Source organism: Chinchilla lanigera, unplaced genomic scaffold (assembly GCF_000276665.1).
Source record: "Chinchilla lanigera isolate Chin_1 unplaced genomic scaffold, ChiLan1.0 scaffold00126, whole genome shotgun sequence".
Lineage (NCBI taxonomy): Eukaryota > Metazoa > Chordata > Mammalia > Rodentia > Chinchillidae > Chinchilla > Chinchilla lanigera.
This window is the reverse complement of record NW_004955527.1, coordinates 3,805,621-3,824,876: the sequence shown is the minus strand read 5'-3', so window position 1 is coordinate 3,824,876 and position 19,256 is coordinate 3,805,621. Positions and strand designations below refer to the sequence as shown.

At 47.7% G+C, this 19,256-nt stretch overlaps 1 protein-coding gene and 1 long non-coding RNA gene across 2 annotated transcripts in view; both read left to right on the top strand.

The window, feature by feature from the left end:
- Positions 1-19,256, top strand: part of Kazn (kazrin, periplakin interacting protein) — a 1,006,619-nt gene that overhangs the window by 145,455 nt on the left and 841,908 nt on the right. The window lies entirely within an intron of this gene.
- Positions 8,210-19,256, top strand: part of LOC102016414 — a 15,724-nt gene continuing 4,677 nt past the window's right edge. Inside the window, exons 1-2 of the long non-coding RNA XR_264675.2 lie at positions 8,210-8,283; positions 10,277-10,312. This is a non-coding gene — a long non-coding RNA (uncharacterized LOC102016414). The remainder of the gene's footprint in view (positions 8,284-10,276; positions 10,313-19,256) is intronic.

Sequence of the window (19,256 nt, the reverse complement as noted above, 5' to 3'; positions counted from 1 at the left end):
CAAGGACAGGGCCTCATCCAGAAGAGGCTCAGAGGGGCCCATCTGACACTTGGGCAAGGGCGGAGTTTGTCGACTGATAGACTTGGTTCCTATGCATCTGTTCTGCATCTTACACTGTAGCACACAGGATTCGGTTTCTCATCTGCATCTTACACTGTAGCACATAGGACTCGGTTTCCCATCCGCCGAAAGCTAAGAAGTCTAAGAATGGCTACTGTGTGCCAGGCTGGGTCTGTATTCCCGAACATTGCCACGCCTGGTGACCTTGATCCTCAGACAGCTACTCTGTCCCGCCAGAGCACCATCGCTTTGACAGGGAGCTCAGCTCAGCTCATCCCAACACCCCTGCTGGCATCAGGGACTCACACCCTGCTCCTACTCCCTAGGGTCAGCCAGAGCACTGAGTCCCCTCTAAAAGCCAGTGGAGAATTTTACATAAAACATCCATGTTTATATACTGTGCTTCCTGCCAAGGCATTAATCTCTTTGAGCCTTTTTTCTCAGCTGCCCTTGGCAGTAGCATTTCAAAACTGTGACCCTCTCCACATCAAAAAACCAGTGCTGAAGGCTGAGTGTGGTGGTGCATGCCTGTAATTCCAGCATTGGGAGGCTGAGGCAAGAGGATCAGCACAAATTCAAGGATAGCCTGGACTGCAAAGTGAGTTCAAGTCCAGGCTGAACTGTGTATCAAGATCCTGTCTCAAAAACACCCCCCCCCAAAAAAAACCCCAAAAAAACAAGAACCTAAAAAGAAAAAAACCAACGCTGGACTTCATGGTAATCATCCAAAAACTATTGTTCACGCTGTGCTTTATGCTGCCCAAGAATAGCCACTGCCATACAAGCCATGTGGGCTGTCCTATGGGAGTTGATCACCAAGATGGTATCCTGTGATGCTTACCAGCTACTTGATTGAAAAAAGGAAGGTTCTGAGAGGCTGAGTAAGCCGGGCCGGGAGCTGCTCCGAAGGCTGAGCGCCGAGCAGCTGGGGCATGTAGGGGAATGTAGGGAAGCAAAGGACTAGTGGTGAGTGCAGGATTCTCTCAGGATGGGGCAGGAGGTTGAGTCTGGGAGCACGGTGGGGAGTGGAGAAGCCCTTTCCTCTGCAGGGCGTAACCCTGGCACAGAGGCCCGAGGAAGCAAGGTGTGTCCATCTCAAGGGAGAGCACATAGCCCAGCAGCAGGAGCAGTCAGGGAGATAGATGCTCCCACAGCCACCTGCAGGTGGGCAGAGGCAGCATTGTTTTCCTGCAGTTTGTGGAATGCCCTTGAGGTCCTGGGGGCAGCCGGAGCCTAAGCTGTCCCCTGTGACCCAGCTTCTGGTATCCATGCATGTGTGTTCCCTTCCCCATGAGAGTGGGCAGGACGTGGGGCCTGCTTCTGCCCCTCAGTGCACAGCACATGATTTGCTGCGTCATATGGCACAGGTGATGGGAGGTCATAAATGCGGCTTCAGGAAGTGCCTGGCTCTGTAGCCTGTAGCCTGGCTTGAAAGCAGGCATCTCCTCCTCGGCGCCATGCTCAGGTTGGTCCAGAGGGCTCTCTGCTGAGGGCCTGTCCTGGGCAGGGTGATTAGCAACATCTGTGGTTTCAACTCTCCAGATGTCTGTGGTCTCTACTTCACCCTGCAGCCCACTTGTCTAAAAGGTCTGGTGTGACCAAGGGCAAGTTATTTAATTTGTAGTTCCCTGAGTTCCCTTCCACAGGAAAGGGTCTGTTTCACTGGCTTATTACTAGGGTTAAATGAGATGCTAGGTGTAGAATGCTCAGGACCCCGGCTGACACACGGTAGGTACTCAGTCGATGAAAGAGGCAGCTGGAACCACCATTGCAGACTTACTGCAGATTTGTAAACTTTAAGGGTAAGACATTAAGTTTATGTCTGTTTTAGGCGTAAAGTTTGTGGCCCTCAGTTACAGCAGCAACAGGAAAGTAATACGCCGTGCTTATGGAAGCAACGGGGAAACAGAGGTTCAGAGAGACGGAGTTCGCTCCTGCTCACAAGCGGGTGAGCAAACACACACAGGTGTGACTCCGAAGCCCGTGTTTTCCCGAGACACCAGACTGGCAGCAATCTTACTCCGACATGGCGGGAAGCCCAGACTGACCACGGTCTCCCGCCTGTACACCATCAATCCTCTCAGAAGTCAGTCCACAAACAATCAAACAGAAAGACTCAGACTCCAAAGTCAGCTAGCTCGCCATGCTACAAGCAGCTGCAGAGGGGCCTGGCACAGCTAGCGTTCTGGGTAGTTTATGGTCTAGGGGCACCTTTTTCTGGGGAGTGTTTTGAATGTTGTGAGGGTCACGGACTCTGTTCCCCAGAGGGGAGTCACCGCTGCTGTGTTCAGTGTCTGGGCCATGGCCCCAGGCCAGCGAACCAGTGAAGAAGAGGGTACATAAGGTCAAACTCAGAGTAGCTGAGTAGGTGCTTTAGAAACGTGCGTCTTTTCTGCACCCACCAAATCCACGCTCCCCAAAGAACTGTGAGGAGACGGGGGAACGAGTAGGATCCATCCTCACTGCTTGAAAGGTGGCTCCAGGCCAGAGCACAGACTCCACACAGGCAAGGATTCTTTGCTGTTTATAATACCGCACCACATACACACAGCCTGGCACATAGTGGACCCTCAAGGGACAATTTTTTAAACAAATCGATGTGACTGGAGCACTAGACCAAGAGTCTCACAGGCCCAGGCTTGCATTCTAACTTTGACGCTTCTGACAGGCTTCAAACAAGTCTCTAAACTTCTCCCTTTATTTGTAGCGGGGAAAAGGATGTCACCTTTTTCGAGGGCATTTTGGGGCTCAGGGACAGATGCACAAGGTTCTTCATTTTGAAATCTTTGTAACGGTGACTTACGAAGAATCACAGTGTGCCGAGTACCCTACTGGGTACCACGTGCTCCTGAGCTCATGAGATTCACCCGGAAGCTGCGAGGGAGTTGAGGAGTGGACCAAGGTCAGGGAGAGGTAAGCAGCTGAGCTATTGGATTCCCAAGGAGGACTTTTTATTACCCAACCCGCGACGTTACGGAAGGGAGAGACTTGCCTTGCTCATGGTCTTGGAAGCATCCTTGAACCGAATAGCACTTGATGAGGTCTTAAAAGGACAGGGCTCTGAATCTCAGGTACTGCCCCACACAAACATCATTAATTCATCCCTTTGGGGCTGGGGATTTAGCTCAGCGGCAAAGCGCCTGCCTGGCAAGCGCAAGGTCTTGAGTTCGGTTCCCGGTACCAGAGAAAAACCAAAAACAAAAAAAAATTAATTCATCCCTTTGGAGCAGGTCATCCATTGCAGTGCAGTGACTCGTTCTCTTCAGGGACTGTATCTGAACCCTCCAGGCCTCTGGCTGCCCTCAGACTTGCAGGGCCTTTTGCAGTTTTGTGCCTGGAGCACAACCACGGCATCCTGCTGGGCGACTGCTCACCCAGTTCTGTCTCCACTTATACATCCGCCTGCTAGCCACCCACCATCTGTGTCCTGTGCCTGGCCCAGCCCCATGCTGCTGCCATGGCTGGGCGCCTGTCCCCGACAGAGCTCATCCTCTCTATATGCCCCACCTGTGCCTTGGCCCTTCCCCTTCCTTTCCCACCATGCCCTGGGCCGCGAGGCTCCCAGGACTCTGTGGTGACTCCTTCCTTCCCCCTTCCCAGGGGATGCTCCCTTAGTCTGGCAGAGCCCTTCTGAATTTCTCCAGCCTTTTAGCCTTCCCTCTGAATCCACTAAGGACTTGGGCAATTTGTACCGATGAAGCAGGGGAGGCGCACAGCGACTTCCGTTCTGTTCGCACTAATGCGCCTTTTCCCAGGCAGTGGGAGAGGGCAAGGGAACTTGTGTGAAGAAGTGAGAAGAAAAATATTGGGCTAATCTTCCCCAGCGACACCCAGCCACGGGACAGCTCTTCGGGAAGCAAGTTGCCCTGGCCCCTTGCTCCTTTCCATCCTCAGTAAGGGAGGTGTCATCCAACTGACATGATTGTATGGGGGAGGGGATGGATTCAAGTCAAGGAAATGCATGCATTTTACCGTTCTAGGACTATTTAGGGTCTGCAGGGCATCACTGCACACAACAAAGCTTTTGGAATAAGTGCTGAGAAGAAAGGTCCTAGATGAAATCCCAGCACTCCGGAGGCTGAGGCGGGAGGGTAGTTGCAAGTTCGAGGCCAGCCTGGGCTATAAAGTGAGTTCAAGACTAGCCTGCATATTGAGACCCTGTCTCAAAAAGAAAAAAGAAGAAAGAAATGGCCAGGATGAAATAAATAGCAGAAGGGGAGGTGGGAGTAGTTTAGATAAAATAGTCAGGAAAGGCCTCTCTGAAGGAGATTTCTATCACTCTTCATGAAAAGGAGCCAGTATTCCATGAGAGGTAGGAACATAAGGGATACGCATGTGAAAAGGCCCTGGGGTCAGAAAAGTTTTGAAATAGTCAAAAAGCTAAACGAAGCCTGGTATAGGTAACAGCAAACAATGAGCTAGAATTGTTCCTGCAGTGCTACCTCAAATGACTGCTTTGGGAAGAAGGAAGGATGGAAATTGTGATCTCTTTAACTATCTGGAAATTTAGAACAAGGAGGGAGAGAGATTTTATGGTTAAATTAGAACTATCATCTAGTATGGATCTTCTAAGACCCTACAGTTCTCCTATCATTTTCTGTGCACAATATGAGGAACTCAGGAGGAGTTTGATCCAGGAGCTGCTAAACACTGTATAGTGTGATTCTTTAGGGACAGAATGCCTCAATGGTGGTCCGTCTCTGGGCAGCATCTTGTGACACAGTGTAAATCCCTTGTTGGGTCACAGCATTCTGGACTCTTTCTGGCTTTCCTGTTTGGTTTGGAGGAGGCAGAACCAGTTCTGAAAGCAAGTTCTCACATTCTTATTCTACACACATTTGGTGGGTAAGGTTTTTTCATCTTTTAAACACTCTGCCTTTTCTCTACCAGCTAGAGAATTGGTTAGGATGGCCAGGTAGTTCTCCCGGGAGTTACGATTTCATGTTTTCCACTGGCAGCAATGGTCAGAAAGTCTGAGGCTTCCACTGACTCTAGAATAATTTCCTATGATATATTTTCCCTGGTTTTTGTTTTTATTATTTTTTTGAGACAAAGTCTCACTATGTAGTTCAGGCTGGCCTCAAACTCATGGCTATCCTCCTGCCTCAGCCTCCTGAATTCTAGGATTAAAGATGTGTGCCACCATGCCTGGCTCTCTCCCTGAATTTTAGTTTATTCATTGTTTAAATTGACATACGAAATTTTATGTACTTACTGTGTGCGATGTGATGTTTTGGAGGATATACACAGTGTGGGATGGTTAATTCTAGTTAATTAACGATCACGTTACCTAATATTGCTATCATTTTTGTGGCGGGAATACTTAGCATCCATTGCCTTAGTATCTTCCAAGAATGCAGCCTGTTTTCACAGGTGGTAATCACTATACTATACAATAGACTCGTGAATTACTTTTCCAGTTTAACTGGAATTGGTTAGGATGTATCCTTTGACCAACCTCTTCCTGGCCTTGTGTCCCCTCTTATGAGCCCAGTCCCCAGTAACCACCATTCTGCTGCCTATTTTTCTGAGGTCAGCTCTTTAAATTTTTTTTTTTTTGGTGTCAGAAATTGAACTCATGACCTCACGCTTGCCAGGCAGGCGCTTACACCACTGAGCTATATCCCCAGCCCCAAACTTTTTTAGATTTCATATATGACTGAGGCTACCTCACATTTCTTTTTTTGTGCCTGGCTCATTTCACTTAACAGGCTCTTCCATGTCCAAACAACAGGATTTCCTTCTTTTTTATGGCGGAATAGTATTCCACAGCACCAACCCACCACATTTCCTTTATCCATTTGCCCACTGACTTTGTAATATAAAGATGCCATTAAGGATCATGTCATTAGAATTTTCTTACTCAGATCAAAGTTTAATTCAAGATTTTGTGGACATTCCCCTCTGAATGTCCCGGAGGGCAGGGACAGTGTCCTTTCTCCTCATGTCCCCAGGCAGCCTGGGGCAGAAGACAAGAGCCTAGCAGTGGTTGGCTGGTGGGGGACCGTGTGATGGCCAGGAGTCATCTCCAAAGACCTGAGGATCAAGTGGGAGTTTCTCTCACGTTACGTCTCTACTGATGGCTCCCCTGATGTCTCTCCTGTAGGACCCAGCCCATCTACTCATTGGAAAACCTCCCTGCCCTTGACTGGAGAGGACCATTTCTGCTTGATTTAATTTCATTCTTGGCTTTTCCTAAGCAATGACATCTGCCAAGTACCTGGTACCATCTCTAGGGCTTCTTGGTATTATTTGGAGAAGCAGATTCTTCTTCTGCCATTAGAGCCACTTTCAATGTCCGGCTTCTCTCCCACAGCTCCCTGGAAATCCTCATGCAAGCTTTCCAGGGTGTGCATTTGCCTTAAGCAATCACCCCAGGGGCCTTCATTACACAGGACTCAAGACACCATCGCACGTCTCAGTTGTATCAAAGGCTCCTACTAGTTTGTGGTCCCAGCTCACATAGAGCTACATCCTGCATCTGTGACAATGACCTTCAGAGAGGTCCAGCACATGCCCCTGGGATAACCTCTGAGTGTGACGCAGACCGTGCCCTAAACCCATATATATTAGCAGCTGTGTAAGTTTGTATCCCAAGTGGGACCCTTCTGGAAGTGCAGTCAGGTGTTTGCCTTAGCCACTTTTCTCATTGCTGAGACAAAATACCCAGCACTCACAAGTTAAGGAAGGAAAGGCTTACTCAGCTCACAACCTGTAGAGGTTTCAATCCATAATCCGCTGGCTCCAAGGCAGAGCGGCACATGGCAGAGGGGCAACCATTCATGGCAGTGGAAGACAGCAAAAGCAACCAGCAAAGAAAGGACAAGCCTCTTTCTGTCCGTTGTAGTGTATGCACTCAAGTCTTAATCCTAGCCCTGGACCATGAATCAACCACAAGCTCTAGATTCAGCCACTTCTGAAAGCCCGTCCCCCATGACTGCATGAGGCTTGGAAGAGATTCCAAGACACAAACCATGACGGTGTTGGTAAAGGTGACACTACGGTAAGAGACATGAGACAAGACTGTTTTGGGTAAACTAAGGTGTTTTGTCTTCCAACATACGTTGTCCAAATCTTTATCTCGTGTTTCTAAATGTGATCTTTTGATCTTGCTGTTTAATAGGTGCCAGTAGAGCGCAGAATTTAGAGACAGGAGATGTGGGTTCAGAGCCTGTCTCTACTTGACACCAGTGGTGTGAACTTTGACGAGTCAGCAAACTTCTCAAAATGTACACACTTTTCTCTCAGAGGAAATTCTAGAAATGTAGTTGGGCCAAGCAGGCAGCACCGGGTTGGGATATGAGATTAACCATGCTGCTTGCCAGCATTGTGGGAGTGTTTCACTGAGTAAGCCCATGGTTGTATGTGGGGGTGATGATGGCCGAGGGGTACTGTGTAGGCAGAGGAGAGACCCCTCCACCCACTGGGGAAGGGAATGAAAAAGGAGTGTGCGGAGGAAGTATGTGGAGGAGGACTTTGTGGAGAGGAGGGACCTCTAAGCTAAGTCCTGAAGAAGGAATAGGAGATTCCCAGAGAAAGACAAGAGGAAGAGAGAGATGCACAAAGGGAGCAAAGACCAAGCAGCTAAAGAGAACATGGTTTGCCTGAATGACTGCAAGTAGCTCAAAATAAGCATGACACTGAACCCTATGGAGAAGGTTCTAGAACAATACGTGAGAAAAGGCTCAAAAAGAGGCCAGCAGGCCCACATCCTGGAGGGCATCGAATGTCTCCTCAGGAAGCTTTGGACTGCAGACGTCAGGGAGCTTGGACTCCTATTCACACGCATCTTCCTCAGCAGCAAAAACCAGCTCCACAGTGGCGGGAACTGGCCCACCTCATTTCTCACAGTATTCTCTGTCAGCCTGAACATGGCACAGAGCAGGTACCTACCAAATGTTTGTCAAAACGGATGAGTAGACAGAAAGGTATAGAGGAGGAGACCGAACATGATTTGTCTTTTAGAAATAAGACATTAACACAGAGTGGGGAGCGGCTGTGGGATTTGAGGACAGGAAATGAGAGATGAGGCTGTTTGGCCTAACTGGGAAGCGGGTAGATGGCCGGTCAGCTATTACCACATAGACTGGATGGGAGACAAGAATGTGCCGCTGTATTCTGGAATTCCCATAGTGATCTGTGTGGAGATGGAATTCCTCAGAAAAAGGCCCTTATTCCTCAGGAAGCTTTGTAAACACAGTGTGGAACATGTACCTTGGGAAGGTGAGGTATCTCACTCTTAGAGGCAGGGGGAATTCTGGGTAGTTTCATGGGTAGTTTGGTTTTGGAAATCCCAACACAATGACTATGATGATGGGTGTCTTGGGGCTTCCTGAAGAGCAGCAGTAGGGAAAAGAAGAATCAGAGTGAGTACTAAGGATATTAGCCACCGAAGAGTGGGGTGATGGGAGATCATCCCTGAACCGTGGGAACTGGATCAACTGGGGTTAAACACTGTGTTTTTGAGTTTGACACAAGGAACTGGATAGACCCAAGAGCAAAATGGTCATCATTGTTGCTGGTGCCCCAAAGAGTCTGTCTTTCAGCTATTTTATTTTATTTTAATGTTTGTCTTTTTGATACAGGGTCTTGCTGTGCAGTTAAGGCTGCTCTTGAACTCACTTTGTAGCCCAGGCTGGCCTCGAACTCACAACAATCTTCCTGCCTCAGCCTCCTGAATGCTGAGATTACGGGTGTGTGCCACGACACCCAGCTCTCTTCAGCTACTTTATACTTTATCCAAAGGCCCCCAGTAATCAGTCACCCATCCTCCAAAGCTCTAGGTTGTGCAGATGCGCATTTTCAGTTTCTAAATGGAATTTTCTAAATGGCTATGTTAGGGCTTTGTCTGATGGATGGTTCAAAACCTTGTTGCCTCCAGCAAATTGAAGGCAAGGCCAATCTGAATGACTGTGAAGAGCTGAACTGGCTAATTGTTTAAAATAAATTACATATGCAAGTCATTTGTTTGGTACTCTAGCAGATACTTATTGAGCACCTACTAAGTAATAGCCTAAGGCTGGGATCTGGAAATCAGGCATAAACAAAGTAGACACAGCCTCTCTGCTTGGGAAGCTTAGAGACTAGTATGAAAGGGAAGCAGTAGTCAAATGATTGTCAAATCAGTATAATAATCAAAAACTGATCAGTGCTGCAGAGGAACGGTTCAGGGAGCTAGGGCATCACCAGGCAAAGAAATTTAATAGAGTTTGGGCTTGGAGTCGAGTTCAGGGAAGGCAAATCCAATGAGGTGACCTTTAGCAGACACATACAGTGAGCCCAGTTACTGGGTAGCTCAGGATGAGCAATTAGGTGTCCAGCCAAGTCTATTTCCATGAATAGATTGGATGTGGTTGGAAGCCAGCGTTTGATAAGGGAATTACATATGGATAAAGACGCGTTCTCTCAGGCAAATCCAACTTTACACTGTTGTTATTTCGGTTGCCTGAAGTTTCACCATAAAATCCAAATTACTGCCATCTGAACTAATGATCTTTTATTTATTAATTCAACCATTTTATGTCGAACTCCTGCTTGCCTACCATATATCAGCCAGAGGACCAGCTGTGCAGGGCTTGTGGCGATGCATATAAAGCATTCTTGCTGTCCTATAGAAGCAAATGTCCTGATCAGAGAGCTGTAATGCGGTCGTTCCCAAATAGCTGGGTAGCAGTATTTCCCCAGATTTCAGTCAGGTGAGGGCCCTCTGAACACTCTTTTCCGTAACTAGAAAGTAACAGTAACAATAGTTATAATAAAAAATAAAATATAAATAATGAGCTCTGTTGCCAGTAGAATTTGAGCTTAAGGTATGTTCTCCCTTTGTCTTTTAAAAAAATATAGATATATATACTACTGGGAATTGAAACCAGGACCTTTGCACTGGACAACAGCTGCATCCCTTTTTTATCTTAAGATCGGGTCTGGCTAAGTCGCCCTGGCTGGTTTGAACGTGCAATCCTCCTACCTCAGGTTCTCAGACACCTGGGATGGATTACAGACGTGCCTCACTATACCCTCCATTCCTTTTGTTCAGAGTGGACATTAGGTATACACACAGAAGAGGTGTTACAAACCAGTGCCTTCCCTTTCCCATCAGTTCTGGAAGGTGATGTTTCTGATAGTTTAGTTGACACCCTCTGGAACCACTACTTTTAGAGTTAAAAGTTCCTAAATCACACCATCCATGCAGAAGGATTTTTTGTTTATTTTGCAGTGCTGGGGGTAAAAGGCGGGACCTCATGCAAGCCAGGTGAGCACTCTACCCTTGAGCCCACACCAGCCCCAGAAGTACTTAAAAGTCAGTGACAGTTGGATCCACCCAAAGGTCATCCAATAGACTATAGTTAAAAGAGCAGGGTTTCCAGAAGAGGAAATAATCCGAGTATTGAGAACAGAGTTAAGGCACATTCTGATTTTCGTGTATGGAGGGAGAAGGGGCCCGGTTGTTGTTGGTGGTGCAGGGGCTGTGGAAGATGCGTGGGGGACCCATTGGTGGTTTTTGGCAGGCAAGTGACATGGTCAAAAAGCAAACTAATCTCCTTTCAAATTCAATCTCTTGCTCGGGTGTTGGAGTAAATGGAGGCCAGCCCTTTCCTTTGTGTCGTGAAGGCTGCATGATTAATGGGTCTGTTAGGGTTGGGATGCAAGCAATAGAAACCAACTCTGGCTGACTTAATAGGACGGCGTGTACTGAAGTATATGCCGTCACTCACAGTGTGGAGGCAAAGCCAACGAACAGGTGGCCAGAGAGGCCCCGGCATCCAGGGACAGATGCTCTAGGTGACCCCCAGGGTGGAGTATCTCCAGCTCTGTTCTGCTCTGCTATTCATGCTGCCAGAGGGGATCTGTGAGTGGTTGGTCCCCGTGAAGGCCTGGAGAGGCTGGGTTCTCCAGACAGACTCTCGGGGAAGTCGGTGCATTCTCAATGGAAAATCAAAATACTGTGACCAGCTAGGCACCATCCTCTGGTGTCTGCCTTACCTGGCAAGCTGTGGCCAGCCCCACAGCCAATCCAGTGTACAGCCCTGCTGTAGCCTCTTAGCACTGGGTAAGAGGAACTGCTCTCCAGGGCTCATGCAGTAGAGGAATCCACCTACCCAAGTCACCAAAACACAAGGACTTTATTTGTCTTGGTTTTATAAGGAATTATTTTGAATATTTGGCACATATCTGAGCAAATAAGCATTCCGGAGCTGGGAAAGCTGCATGGGGTTTCCCAGGCCAAAGGATGCAGGACCAAGGGCATGTGGGTGGGAACCAAAGGCCATCAAAGGCCCTTCTTGGGAATGGGAGGAAACATGGGTGCTCGTGTGAAAGCTGGCTGCCCCAAGCTACCCAGGCAGCTCTTCCCCGGTGACTGTGCTTTTCCCCCACTTTTTCTTGGCTGGTACAGTTTGTGGATAGGGAATCGTGAGTCAGTAGAGAGAAAACTACCCATAGGTCCTGGGGAGCTTGCCCAAGTCAGTTTGCACCCCAAGTCTGCAAAGCCCAATCATCTCTGCAGCCCTAGCTCCCTGCTCCCCCGCTCCTGCCCTCCCTGTCCCTGTACATCCTTACTGCTATTCAGGCTATCAGCAGACAGCGAGGGGACAGCATGGCTCCTTTAACCTCCTAGTCAAGAGAGAACAAGCTCTAGGGTCCCGGATATATCTTGATTACAACCTTTTCTTATTTTTCATACAGAAAATCGAATCCAGGGCCTCATGCATGTGAGAAAAGTGTTCAATCACTGCACTGCATCCCTAGTCTTGTTTTAGATTCATTGTGCAAATTTTGAGACAGGGTCTTGGTAAGTTACCCAAGCTGTTCTTGAGCTTGCCATCTTCCTGCCTCAGCTCCCTGAGTTGCTGAAATGACAGGGGCATGCCACCATGCCTGACTGATTTTAACTTGTAAATGTCTAGTCGTAGGGTATGTGGGGTGCCATTTGTATCCTTGCCCTCGGGCCTACAGATGCTAGAGGAGACCTACTCTGACAACATCACACTTCAGGTAGAATTTTATGCACCACTGGGAGGATCATTGCAGTCTCATGAGGGGCAAACATTCATCCCTACCCTCAGTATCCAAAGAATGATAAGGCTCTTGAAGCCACATGATGGTCAAAGGACAGAAGATCTGGGCAGGCAATATGTGAGGGTGAGTTTTGCCGGCATAGTCTGGGCAGGCTCGACCTTAGAAGAGAAGGCATACAGCTTTCATGTTAACACACACACAACAAAAACCAGACAAGAATAGGAAGAACAAACAGTGATTTAGGCTAAAAGAGGCTAAAAGCATTTTGAAACAGGCCCGACCAAAAAGTCGCTCACCTTTGAAAGCTAAAAGCACAATTTCAATCTTTTGTTTTTCTTGCCCTATCTTTCTAAGCATCCATAAGCTACCATTATTCTAAAATCCTGGGCCGAATCAGAAATGCATTGAAAAGGAAAGCCCCCAAAGGAAAGCTGCTTCAAACAGCAGGTAAAAGCAAGCGTCTGATCTCCCAATTACTTCAGCTGGTTCCAGTCCGGGCATCTAATCCACAGTCCTCTGAACTTATTTGAGGATCGATATATAAGAGGTGGGCCTGGCATTTTCCCATCAGCCTACATCTCTGTTGCAAAAAAGCTGGTGATTGATCTCCAAAGAAGGGGAAAGAGCTTCAAAACTTCTTGGTCCCCTTTGTGGGGGAGGGGGCGTGGCTGTCTCTTGCTCAGTGACAATGGCACATGGCTTTGCTTTTCTGGACAAAAGAACAATCTGTTCATTGTATGGTCAGGACATAGTTTTTGGCCCCTGAATCCTCAGGAAGAGTTGCAGAAGGGATCCAGGCTGTGGTCCATTTGCTTAAACACTGCATATCCCTCCTATTTTCAGGCCCAGAAGGCAACAGGGCTGCCAGACTCTGAGTAAATATCAGTGATCCTTGGTGGAGTTCTATGGCACTTCCCCTGTGACCTCCCCAACGGGTTGCTGTGTCAAGCGGGTTTCAGACCAGGTTCTGCCACCTGCGCAGCAGCGTCTCGGCACTCAGACACGGAAATGCTCGAGAACCTGTTCCTGGAAGTTCAGCCAAGCCTCTGCTCTCTGTGCTAGTGGTTCTTAGTTTCCCTCTTGTGTGGAAAAAATAATAAACTGACTTGGCATAAATGGTGCTTGACCACCTGGCGCAAGGTGGTCCTCTTTACCTCTAGCCCCAGGCTGTGGTTTGCATGTGGCTTGTAGTCCCGAGGTTCACATACTACTGGTCCTTAAGGGTGAGGCCTAGTGGGAGGCTATTGTGAGTGCTGCCTCACAAGGGTGAAGGTACTTAGTTCTCATGGGACCCTGTACCAGTTCTGTCAAATGAGTTGTCTGTCAAAAAGCCAAAGACCCAGACTTCTTTTGCTCTGGCTTCCTGTTGGGAGGTACAATCTGTGTCTTGTGCACAAACTACCACTATTGTGATGCCCTTTGCCATGAGGTCCTCACCATAGCTAAGTCATGCCATGCCCTTGAACCTGCAGAACTGTGAGCTAAGTAAACCTCTTTTCTTTTTTAAGTCATCCAGCCTCATGTATTTTATTATTGCAACAGAAAATAGACTGATACACCAGTTACTGGGTGACTACCACATTGCACAGTTTTATTTCCTTCTCCATGTTATAAATGATTATCTAGTATTACTTATGTATTTTCCCACTTCTTAGTACCCTTCCCCCACACCAAGAATGTCAGATCCATGAGCACAGGGACTGTCTCTGTCTCATCCATTGTTATAACCCTACTGCTTACCACAGTGCCCAAGGCACTGAGTACACATTTGTTGAATGAATGAAAGAACTCCTCTACATTCTTTCCCTAAGTGGGTTTTACTGTTTGGGCATGACAGATAGTGTGACACTTTCCCCATTCTTTGGAGAAATTGGTGACAGCTGTGTTACAGGTACTGGTGAAGAGAATAAAGCTCAAAAATTATTTCATGATGTTGCTACAATTGCAGAAGTGGAATCAGATTTCTAACCAGCCCCTTCCTCGCCAAATGCTGAAGCCCACAAAGTTCACCCATCTTCTCACTGTGTCTGTGTCTCCCGCTGGACTGTGATTGCCTCCAGAGAAGGGACTGACTTGTTTATCTGGGTGTTCCCAGTGCATGGTGCAGTGCCTGGTGCTCACTGCAGACTCTGTCAACATTAGCTAAATACATTTTCTCTTTCCCTGCTTCTGTCCTGGCACCTCCATGTTGCTTCCTGGTTTCTGGATTTGAATCACTAGAGATATCCAGGACTCTTCTGATGGGATGAATCCAACTCAAGCAAGAAAGAATATAGGCAGTAGCAGGGGATGAAGTGGTACAAACTCTTAGATGTTCTGGAGCCATCACAGCTGTGCCATAGCTCCATGAACACAATCAGGACCTGGCTGTTCCTCATTTCAGTCTCTTTGCCTCAGTTTCTCTTCTAGGTCAACCCCCTCCATGTGGTGACCTTCAGCATCTTTCCCTGAGCTAAAAATCCCAACATACAGAGGAGTTTACATACCCCCGTGTTCCAGGGAAATCTTCTGGGGTTGACCTTCCCAGGACACATATTCCTAAACTAGTCAGCTCTTTCCAGGGCCCTGAATGCTCTTCCTGGCCAAGCCTAAACCCCATGCCTAGTCCTGGAGCTAGGGTGGTGAGAGCTCACCTAACCACTGACACTAGAGAGCAAAGAAGGAGTGCTGGTGTTCTCTAAAGAATTGTGGTGCAATTTCTAAACACATGGATACAGAGGAGAAACACTTTGTAAATGTTCTCTGGTCCACTAACCTCCCTCCATATTAGCCCTGTCTTAGAGACAAAGGTGCTCTCATCTAATCAGTTGCTCTACGTGATGAGCTTTTGGAAGAAGTAACCACTTACAAGTGAGTTCAAATGCTACTGGTGATTGTTGAGGCTGGTCTTCTCATTTGTGATCCTGACTATACAGAGCCCTTCCTAGTCCTCACAGCCCACGAAGTTTATATTTGTAATCTCATGAAAAGTTACTGGAATTCTACTGAATTATTTCCAATCTATCACATCCAATGCAATCCATGGCGAGAATAAAGACCCTAATATATATTTGTAGTTATGGGGAGCCAAAGGGTGCTAAGTCCAGCCATGATAATGGCCATCCAGAACAAAGGCCTATACCCAGATCGGAACCCAGACTTTATTCATTTGTGAGGAAGGGAGTGGCTTGAGGATGAGTGACTGTGAGAGTGGCCGGAAGTAGGTGAGAGCTGGGTTAGGTGGGAGGCCTGAAATTACCTCTGCCATATGCAGAGAGAAGGATCTGAAGAAAGAGTAATCTGCATGACACAACTGAGATAGCATCTAACGTTTTGGGGTCGGTGCTTCAGCTCTGATGTGTAATCTTTGAAGCTCCTGGAAGTCATAGCATCTATTCCCAAGGCTCGATCCGATCCCAGCCAATGGCATAGAGCATTGGCTCACACATCCTGCCTCATCCTGGCTTACTTGAGGGAGCAACAGGGAATCAGGGAAACATGCCTGCTGTCTCCAAAGACTACCATCAGCACCTCGGCAAGACTGATATTCATTGCTTAGAGCCAATTGCAGGGGTAAGGAAAAGTCCTAACCAGCTCTGTACACATCAATACATGGAAATAGAGTCAGGCTCAGCCGAAATGGAGCCAATTGCTCCTCTTTCAAGGAGAGTCACCTAGGTGATCCTCCACACCTGACACTATGCGTCTCAAATACCCACTAGGAAATGTACCCTAGAAGCCATCTCAGAACCTGCTGGGTACTTTTTACAATTCAGATTCTCAGCCCACACCTTAGAAGAGGTCAGGTAAATTAGTTGTAGGGTCAGGAATAAAAAATCCCAGGTGGTTCCAGCAGGTAGCCAGTCTGGAAGACCATTGACCTGACCCATCAGAGACTCTCTCATTGTAAAGTTTTGGGGTCCAGTAGGTGGAAGGGTAGTGCCATGGCTGGCTGGTGGAAGAGAAATTCAAGGTTTCAAGGACTTTCACAGCCCTTCCAGTCCTGTCATATACGCAGCTGTCTTCTCCCTCCACAGAGAACAGAACTTGGTCTGACCTTATTTTTCAAGGTTTTGTGGTTGCCCAGAAAAGGAAGTTGCAGAGTTGTCAGCCAAGGTCTCCAGCTAATTGTCTGCTAATGGCTTTCATTATTGACCCAGGAGCTCATTTAGGTAAACAGGACGGGATGGAACCTGGTAAGTGGATCTGCAGCCGCATTACCGCTCATCTTCATCATCCGAGCCAGGGGAGGGCCGGCTTGTCCGTCAAGCATGTCAAGTGGAATCATTATGCAATGTTGGTAGCAGGATGTCAAGATGGAGAGTGCTTAGTCTGTGATGACGCCTTCCAAATCACCACGATTATCTAATAGCAGAGGTGGTGGAGGTTTTAGTGCCTGCAATTCATGCCCAGTGCCCTGGGACTCTGAAAGCTTTTACTCATGCCATCCAAGTAGGACCTGTTTACTCCCTAACTGATGTAATTGCAAATACCAAGTCAGCTCTACTGTACAAATAAACCCCGGTGATAGTGATCTGTTATTTTGGGCCAGGAGCGTGTTACCTGCAAGATTTAGCTGGCTTTCTGAAATACTGGAGACCTAATTCCTGGCAAGGGAAACACAGAAAGCTTGATCTTTTCAGCTTAGCATACCTCATCTGTTTTAATCTTCCATTTTTAGTTTTCAAAATGTGTTCCCTGAAGGGCAGAGGATTTCAGGGAGGGTAGAGGCTACCTAGGGGGAAGGAACAAAGCCTTTGCTGGCATTCCTAGTCCTGACTGTTCATTCCTTATCAACCTCAAGCCACGGCCACCCTGGGAGAAGGCTGGGGTCTCCCAGAGGTGTCAGCCAAGGGCCCCAGCTAATAGTCCTTGCATGTGATCAAGAAGGGAAGGAGGAAGAAAGGTGGAAAATGTCAGTGAAGTAAGTGAGTGGATTATTTCTTATTTGGAAACCTTGAGCAAAATTGCACTTTTTTAAATTGACCACAGAATCTGCCTTCTATTTATAAGGAATTTCGCAAATCCATCACTCCATAAGGAAAGGCAACTCATTCCAGGACACCCTAATCGGCGGGAGGAATCGTAAATCCAGCGGTGGTGAAATAACAGTCTTTACGTGCCAGGATAATTTGAAGGCAGGCAGTCAGTGTGAAGCTAGGCAGGGGAGGCATTAGGATTTAATGACGAGGATTTAAATGGTGCCCCTTTTTCATTCTATTGTAAAAAACATCCTTTCTACAGCTGTTTGGTCACAATGATTCATAATGGAAATAACATCTGCTATTAAACATCTTAAATAATTGGAAGCTCACAATGAATACATGAGCTTATTCACACTTTTGCACACAAACCACCTATTCGCAAGGTCGTTGGCTATTGTATGGGTTATGGCAATTGATACAAAAGTGTTGTTGAAGTATGTTAGATTCACCTACAGTCTAAAAACTGCATAGTCCATGTCCCACCTGAATGCCACAGATGCTTAGAGGGAGGTGGTATCGTCCCATTGTTTAGCAGAGAAGATTGGAAGGACATAGTGGCTAAACAACTCGAGTCTCACAGCAAGCAAGTGATGAGTTGAGTTCGATCCAAACCCGAGACCTGCTGACTGTGGTTGGTGGGTTATTTCTGACTCCCTGGGCTGGGCTGACTCTCACAAGCATGAACCCCACCAACAGGAGAACCCTAGAGTTATTTTCTCTCTCAAGATCAAACTGAAGCCTGCACATGCAATCCCCTGATAAAAGGACAGCATCAGGCCCAAGGTGGCTATAGCAAAGGAGCTTGGGACACAGAGTTTAACTATATAAGCCACTTGCACAAGTTTGAATGGACCCATGTTGGGATTCAGGGCCTGTCCATTTTAGGAACTAGAAGGTCATGACCCCCAGATGTCTTTGCACCAGGAGTAGGAAGTCTGTGAGGTGAAGGAGCAGAGAGGTTCTGGGACAAGGATGAACCTCCCAAGCTCTGTCTGATGAGTCTCAGGGAGCTGAGGTGCTACAGTCAGAGCCAGCAGAGCTCTTTCTGAGAGAGAGTTTGTAAGATCTTGCAGACTTGCCATGAGGCCATATGACAGCATAGTGCCTGGTGTGTTGGAGGACACCCCCCATTTCTGCATGAATTCAGCTGGCACTACAAAGACTGGCTCCTCTGGGGACACAGGGTGGGAACAGCATCCCCAGTGAGACATTGTTTGTCCCCAGAAGGCCCCTCCTGGTAGCAGACTTCCACATGGAGCTTGGAGGACTCGGTACAGAGCATGTGGCAAGCTCTTTGAGGACTATCAGAAATCCTGGTGTCAGAAGACACATGCTTGACAAGAGCTGGTGGGTCTGCCTGAGCAGGTGGGAAGCCTTGCTGTGGAATCCTGGGCTTCAAGAATTCTGTGTCCCCAGCTGTCAGGTTTAGGGATCTGTAGGGTCTATCTGAGGTGCCATTTCATCTCAGCGGTCACGTCTGGAGTGTCTGGTGGAAAGCTGGCTCATTGGTATGTTAGAGGAAGCCTTAAATATCCCTTCACTGAGGGGGAAGATGGAGCCCTCTGTGCTGTCCTGGACTTTACCACTTGCCAATGGGTTCGGAGCGATGGTGAAATGGACCTCTGTGTCCCCATTTACCTAATAACACTAATAACACTCATCTCCTTGCATTACTTGAAGTGTGAAACATTTTTTACTACAATAATTATAGAAGTCCTGGTCAGGGAAATGGAAAGGGACACACGCCAGTTGAATGGGCCAGGTTTGAGTTCTGACTCTGTCACTTGGTAGAGTGTGACCTAGAGCAAGCTGCTTAACCTCTCTGGACTTCTCTTTCCTTCCCCTGTCACGTACATAAGGACACCTCCCTCCCAGAATGTGGAGGGATGCATGAGATCCTTTATGTTAGGGGTCCAGCATCCAGGAAAATTCTCCCCTCCAGCTAAGGCAGAGACACACTTGCCTTTCTGAATTCACTCCCAGGAGGAAGAAGTCAAAGGCTCTGGAGGCCTTTTTTGTATAAGGCAGAACGCACTGACAGGAGCTACGTCTCCGTAGCTGGGCTACATCTGCAGTGGTCACTCTGTCCTGGGTCACAGCAGAGTAGCCAGAGGCAGTGAGTGGGGGTGGGTGAGAGAGTGGAGGAGCACAGGGGCCCACTCAAGGCTCCTGTGATTGACACTGCAACTGAATGCAGAAGAACCCCTAGCTGGA